Raw genomic sequence first — 7,447 nt, forward strand, 5'->3', positions numbered from 1 at the left:
AGTCTTTTTCTTCCCTGCAAAACAGGTCTTAACATGATTTCAGTCTTGAATTTGTTAAGTACCTTTTCCAACCACCATGATATCAAACTAGGAATCAGTAACAGGAGGAATTTTGGAAAAATTCACAAATGTGGAAATTAACCAACATGTTCCTGAACAGCCAGTGGGTTAAAGAAAAAATCAAAAGGAAAATTTAAAAAGTCTTGAGGAAAACTAAAATGGAGACACAACATACTAAAACTCCTGGGAAGCAGCAAAAGCAGTTCTAAGAGGGAAGTTCATAGTATCACTCAGCATCACTAATCATCAGGGAAATACAACTCAAAACCACAGTGAGCTATCACCTCACACCTATTAACGTGACTGTTATCAAGAATACAAGTGTTGGCAAGGATGTGGAGAAAACGAAATCCTTGTGTGCTGTTGATGGGAATGTAAATGGGAACAGCCATTTTGGAAAACAATATGGAGGTTCCTCAGAAGATGGAACTACCATATGATCTAGCAATTCTACTTCTTGGAATATATCCAAAAGAAATGACATCAGTATCAAAGAGAATCTACACCCCCTTGTTCATTGCAACATCAGTCATTATAGCTAAGCTATGGAGACAGCCTAAATGTCAGCCAGTGAATGAAGAAATAAAGAAAATTTGGTATGTGTATATACACAAACAGTGTAATATTGTTCAGCCTTTAAAAAGAAGGAAATCCAGCTGTTTGTGACAATGTAGATGAATCAGGAGGACTTCATGCTGTGTGAAGTAAGCCAGTACACAGAAAGACAAATACTGTATGATCTTATACATGGAATCTAAAATAGTTAAACTCCTAGCAGAGAGTATAATGATAGTTGCTAGGGGCTGGAGGGGGGGTTGGAGAAATGGGGAGATGTTGCTTAAAGCGTACAAAGTTTCAGTTGTGCAGAATGAGTAAGTTCTAGAGATCTAATGTACAGCATGGTGACTATAGTTAGTACTATATTGTGTAATTGAAAGTTGTTAAGTGTAGGTCATAAATGTTCTCACCACAAAAAGAAAATGGTAACTATGTGAATTGATGGAAAGGTTAATTGGTAACTTGATTGTGGTAATCATTTCATATATATACATATATGAAATCATCACATTGTATATCTTAAGTACATACAACTTTTCTTAACTGTACCTCAGTATACCTCAATAATACTGGGTAAAAAATACAATAAGCTCAGGAGGTAGGTAATATTATTCTCACCTTATAGATATGTGTAAATGGAGGCCCAGAGAGGTTTAAGTCACTTGTCCAGGGTTACCAGGCTCTTGAATGGTAAAGTTGGGAGCCTGAGGAGGTTTGATTCTATCCGCTGACCTTGCTGTAATTGTACACAGTTCCTGCCATTTGTAAACTCAGTAGGGGTAGTAAAGATGTAAATAATTGAATTATTTTATTTTCTTAGTTCATAGTTACTATGATTGTTTCTTAATGTCTATAAACATAAGTTGCATATGAGAAGCTGCTTTGGCATGCTGAGTCAATTTTTTTTTTAGAGAGTGTGAGCAGGGGGTAGGGGGGAGAGAGAGAGAGAGAGAGAGAGAGAGAGAGAACACAAATGAACACTTAAGCAGGCTCCATGCTCAGTGCAGAGCCCAACATGGGGCTCCATCCTACAATCCTGGGATTGAGACCTGAGCTAAAATCAAGAGTCAGACGCTCAACCGACTGAGCTACCCAGGCACCCCAAAGTCAGTATCTTTTCTGAAGCAGTAAACCAAGGTAGTCTAGCAAGTTAACAAACATGGCATATCAAATAAACCAAAATGGTATGCAACTTATTGGAAACATTCATTCAACAAAATATGTTGAGCCATTACTGTGTTCCAGGTTCTTCTGAGCCCTGGGGATATAGCCATGAAAACCTAGAGGGTGCCCTTTCTGTTACTGAACTTACTAGTCTACAGAGGGAGACCAGTGTTAAATAATTCTACAAGTAATTGTTTAAAATTACAGTTGTGGGTGCTGTGACAGAACAGAGAAAGAGAACTCATTCTGCTTTGCGAATGAGAAATGGGGGAATGTCCAAACTTATGAGTAGAGCTCTCTTTCAGAGTCTCCAACATACTTGATTATTTTATCAGTAAATTTTGTGGCTCTTCATGTTCTTTCTGTTAATATACTGAAGTTATGTGCTTTGTGAGCACCAAGGGGTAAGACAGCTTTACTTGCTCTGAGGAGAATTAAAAGCAATGTGAGGTACTGAAGCTAAATCTTGAGGGATTAGTGGAGAAGGATTGGACAAGAGGAAGGGTCTTCTAGGCAAAGGAAATAGTTTATAAAAGTTAGTACAAAGATATTGGGAGCAGATGAGAAGCTCATCTTTTTTAAGATGATTGTGGTTAGTATAGGTGGATGTAGTATGTGTCTAGGTGGTATTGAGAGATGAGCTGAGAAAGATAAATGTGAAATATGTATGTAACCAAATTTAGTTTCCACAGTTGTTCTACCGACCTTTCCCTGTCACTTCAGATGATAATCTAAGAGCTGTGGGGAATGGAGTAAGATTCTTTTCTCTTCCACATTTTAATTGTTAGCATTTTTAAAGTGTAAGGATGGACTTGAACAATTTAGGTAATGAGATATCTTATAGTTAAAAGCATAATTGTACACAATGCAATAATTATAAGGGTTGCAGTCAGACTACCAAAGCGTGGTTATCAATTAGTGAAATGCATTTGGACCTCCTAGCTAGGATGAGGTTTGGGTGTTGGAGGAATGTATATTACTGCATGCATAAAAATTAAGCTGACATGAAGAAAAAGGTTTTTAAAAAAAATTTTAATGTTTGTTTTTGAGAGGGGGCCGCAGGGAGAGAGGAAGACACAGAATCCGAAGCAGGCTCCAGACTCTGAGCTGTCAGCACAGAGCCCAGTATGGGGCTCAAACCCAGGAACTGTGAGATCATGACCTGAGCTGAAATTGGACACTTAACCAATAGCCACCCAGGCACCCCTGAAGAAAAAGGTTTCTAAGCATGGTGTTTCAAGCGCATTCTGATGAGGCACAATATTTTATTGTTAATGATTGGACAGATTGGGTGGAAGGAAAGGATCAACAATGAAAACCTGGGCAGTGTGATGGAGAGCACTGAGCAGAGGTGCATGGCTTGCAGCCTGGGCCAGCCTCTACCACTGATCTTAGGCAAGTCACTAGATATTTCAGGATCTGAATCTTGAGGTTTTTACTTTTTTGAACTTTTTACTGAAGTATAACATAACCTACAGAAGAATATACAAGCCATAAGTGTGTATAGTTAGGTGAACTTTTACAAACTGAATACACTCCTGTAACCAGGACCCAAATCAAGATATTAGGATATTATTGGAGTCATCTTTGTGCTTCCTGTACTTCCATTTTTATCTTTAAAATAGGAGTAATACTGTCCTCTTCACTGTTTAGGAGTGTTGAGAAAGGACAAAAAGTAGTTCAGTCTCTCTCACATAGTGTTGTGCAAGTGAAACGAGATAGCTTTAGCACTGTGTTAGACCAGAGAAGTCGGACCAGTTTCCAAAGTTGTACAGAGCTTATAGTATAATTAATAAACCTATTAAATTGGGGGTCAATGAGGAAGTAAGCCTGAAAACCACAAAGCAAAGGGACAAAACCACCATCTAAAACTAATCATAAAGATGCGTCAACAGAGTGTGATGTCTTCTGTTACTTCATACAAGATGTCATTCTTGGTGTGCCTTGCTGGCTCAGTTGGTTGAGCATGTGACTCTTGATCTCAGGGTTGTGAGTTTGGGTCCCACATTGAGTGTGGAACCTACTTAACAATTTTTCATTCAGTAAACCAACTTGTCTATTTTCATATGTCCAACCAATATGAAACCACTTATTTGAGGATGTTCAAGGAATGGTAGCTCCTGGAATTAAAAGCAAGTTGCATATTGAAAATACTCACAAGTTTTTCCCCAAAGCAATCTACACCTTCAAAGCAATCCCTATCAAAATAACACCAGCATTCTTTACAGAGCTAGAACAGATAATTCTAGAAGTCATATGGAAGCAGAAAAGACCCCAAACAGTGGAAGCAATGTTGAAAAAGAAAACCAAAGCTGGAGGTATCACAGTTCTGGACTTCAAGCTATATTACAAAGCTGTAATCATCAAGACAGTCTTATCAAGACACAAGATCAGACACACAGATAAGTATAATAGAATAGAGAACCCAGAATTGGACCCACAAATGTATGGCCAACTAATTTTCAACAAGGCAGGAAAGCCTATCCAATGGGAAAAAGAGTCTCTTCAGCAAATGGTGTTGGGAAAACTGGACAGCAACATGCAGAAAAATGAACCTGGACCACTTTCTTAGACCATACACAAAAATAAACTCAAAAAGGATGAAAGACCTAAATGTAAGACAGGAAGCCATCAAAATCCTAGAGGAGAAAACAAGCAGCAATGTCTTTGACCTTGGCAACAGCAGCTTCTTACTAGACATGTCTCCGGTGGCTAAGGGAAACACAAGCAGAAATGAATTATTGGGACCTCATCAAGATAGAAAGCTCTTCTGCACAGTGAAGGAACCAATCAGCAAAACTAATAGGGAGAAGATGGAATGGGGGAAGGTATTTGCAAATGACCTGTCACAGAAAGTGTTAGATCCAAAATCTATAAGGAACTTATCAAACTCAACACCCAACAAATAAATAATCCAATGAAGAAATGAGCAGAAGACATGAATAGACACTTTTTCAAAGAAGACATCCTGATGGCTAACAGACCCATGGAAAGATGCTTAACATCACTCATCATCAGGGAAATCCAAATCAAAACCACAATGAGATGCCACCTCACACCTGTCAGAATGGCAAAATTAACAACTTAGGGAACAAAAAATATTGGCAAGGATGTGGAGAAAGGGGAGCCCTCTTGCACTTCTGGGGAAATGCAAACTGGTTCAGCCACTCTGGAAAACAGTATGGAGGTTCCTCAAAAATTTAAAAATGGACCTACCCTGTGACACAGCAGTTGCACTACTAGGTATTTATCCAAAAATGCTGATTTAAAGGGGCACATTCAACCCAATGTTTATAGCAGCATTATCAACAGTAGCCAAATTATGGAAAGACCCAAATGTCCATTAACTGATAAATAGATAAAGAAGATGTGGTGTATATCATACAATGGATTATTACCCAGAGATCAAAAAAGAATGAAATCTTGCCGTTTGCAACAATGTGGGTGCAATATGCTAAGGGAAATAAGTCAGAGAAAGACAGATACATGATCTGATTCCTGTGGAATTTAAGAAACATGACAGTTGAAAATAGGGGAGAGGAAGGAAAACTAAGATTAAAAACAGGCAAACCATGGAGACTTAAATACAGAGAACAGACTGAGGGTTGCTGGAGGGGAGGTAGATGGGGGAATGGGCTAAATGGGCATTAAAGAGGGCACTTGTGATGAGCACTGGGTGTTGTATGTAAGTGATGAATCACTAAATTCTACTTCTGAAAGGAATACTACACTATACATTAACTAACTTGAATTTGAATTAAAAAAAATACCCACGAGTCACCAAATATTTCTGTTTAGGTTTCACAAGGTATGATGGTGAATCTCCTTACATTAACCTGAATGTTAACAAATGCTTTCAGGACAGGAAGTCCTCCTTCATGTTTTTAATACTATTAACTGAATAATTGGTTTCTTGCTAAGTGATCATAAATGAAAATACATATGTTTGTAGCATTTTCTGAAAAAATTTTCTTTATTTAGTGTGATGACAAATTGATGCTTACTGTTTCTAACAAATGACACTAGCTCTAGTCACCAAAATAGTAATTCTACATTTTTCTGTTGCTTTCAACTTCATTTCCTTTTGCAACATCTTATTGGATCCCTTTAAGAGCTATTCTGAAATTTACTTGTAAATGAAAGACAGTGAACTATGATTTTAATTTCAATAAAGTAAGGTCATTTTACTTGCATATTTTTCTCTTTGATATTTAAAAATATCTTTGAGCTCAGAAGTTGAGTAATTCTTTCAATTATTTGGTGATTTACTTGGAAAGTTCTTAACGTCAGCAGTACAGTTCTAAAGAATAAACAAATAGAGCAGCTGTACTTCTAATAAACATTTGAGTACTGCCTAGGATTTCCAGATTTTAAGATAGAATTTGAAAATGTGAAGTTGGAAGAAAAATTAGAACCAAATATTATCTGCCTATTATTTTCATAGACCTGCTTGGGCATTTGAATCCTCTCATTTTGTTCCATGTAGTCAACAACTTAGTCCATTCCACCAGGAATGGCCAGCTCTGGGTCTCCAGAATGGCCTGTGACAGACTAGAAGGGGCTGCATAGGCCTGTGATAATGCTGCTGTAGTATGTGCGTTGGGACACAGTATGCCCTTGTTTGTTATGTGACTCTGTTCCTTCGGAAAGCCAGCTTCTCTTCTCCATCTTCTGGACAAAGTTTAGTATTGATAGATGCTCCGAAAGAGGTATGGATGTAAGACTGTCTTTTTTCCCCCCTGTGTTAAGGAGAAATCTAGTCACTGGTAAGAAGGTAGAATCTACGTTATGGTTACAGAAGGTATCTCGCATGTGAATGCAGCATAAGGTAATTTAAACTAAAACACATCCAAGCAAAAGAAACCATCTTACTCCTTCTCAAGTACTTGGCTCAAGTATTCTGCCTCTTTAGCCAGAATTGAAATGCTACCAAGTAGTCACATGGGCCCGTGAGTAAATGTAAACCCTTTCTCATTAGAACAAGGACTCTCCTATCCAGCATTACAGCATGTCTTTCCCAGGCAACAGGGGCATACCCTTAAGACAGATCTACTCGGAATAAGAAGGATTTTTTTAAAAGTTTATTTTGAGGGGAGGAGGGGCAGCGAGAGGGAGAGAGAGAAAAGAGTATGGGAGTATGGGGTAGGGACGGGGGGGGGGGGGGAGAGAATATCCCAAGCACCCTTGGCAGTGTCCATGGAGAGCCCAATATAGGGCCTGATCCCGTGAACCATGACATCATGACCTGAGCCCAGATCATGGCCTGAACTGAGATCAAGAGTCAGATGCTTAACTGACTCAGGCACCCCAGGATAGGAAGGAATTTTTTAAAACATTTATTTATTTTTTGAGAGAGAGAGCACGACTAGGGGAGGGGCAGAGAGAGAGAGAGGGAGACACAAATCTGAAGCAGGCTCCACGCTCTGAACTTTAGCACAGAGCCTAATGTGGGGCTCAAACCCATGAACCCTAAGATCATGACCTGAGCTGAAGTCGGACACTGAACCAACTAAGCCACCCAGGTGCCCTGGAAGGAATGTGTTTTTTTTTTTTTTTTTTTTTTAATGTTTTATTTATTTCTAGGAGAGAGAGAGAGACAGCGTGAGCAGGGGAGGGTCAAAGAGAGAGGGAGTCACAGACTGAAACAGGCCCCAGGCCCTGAGCT

At 38.9% G+C, this 7,447-nt stretch overlaps 1 protein-coding gene across 4 annotated transcripts in view; it reads left to right on the plus strand.

Moving 5' to 3' along the window:
* CASK (calcium/calmodulin dependent serine protein kinase) overlaps positions 1-7,447 on the plus strand; it is a 363,023-nt gene that overhangs the window by 36,565 nt on the left and 319,011 nt on the right. The gene's annotated exons all lie outside the window — the stretch shown is intronic.

The sequence above is a fragment of the Hyaena hyaena genome, unplaced genomic scaffold (genome assembly GCF_003009895.1).
Source record: "Hyaena hyaena isolate Hyena2069 unplaced genomic scaffold, ASM300989v1 scaffold_12, whole genome shotgun sequence".
NCBI classification, from domain to species: Eukaryota; Metazoa; Chordata; class Mammalia; order Carnivora; family Hyaenidae; genus Hyaena; species Hyaena hyaena.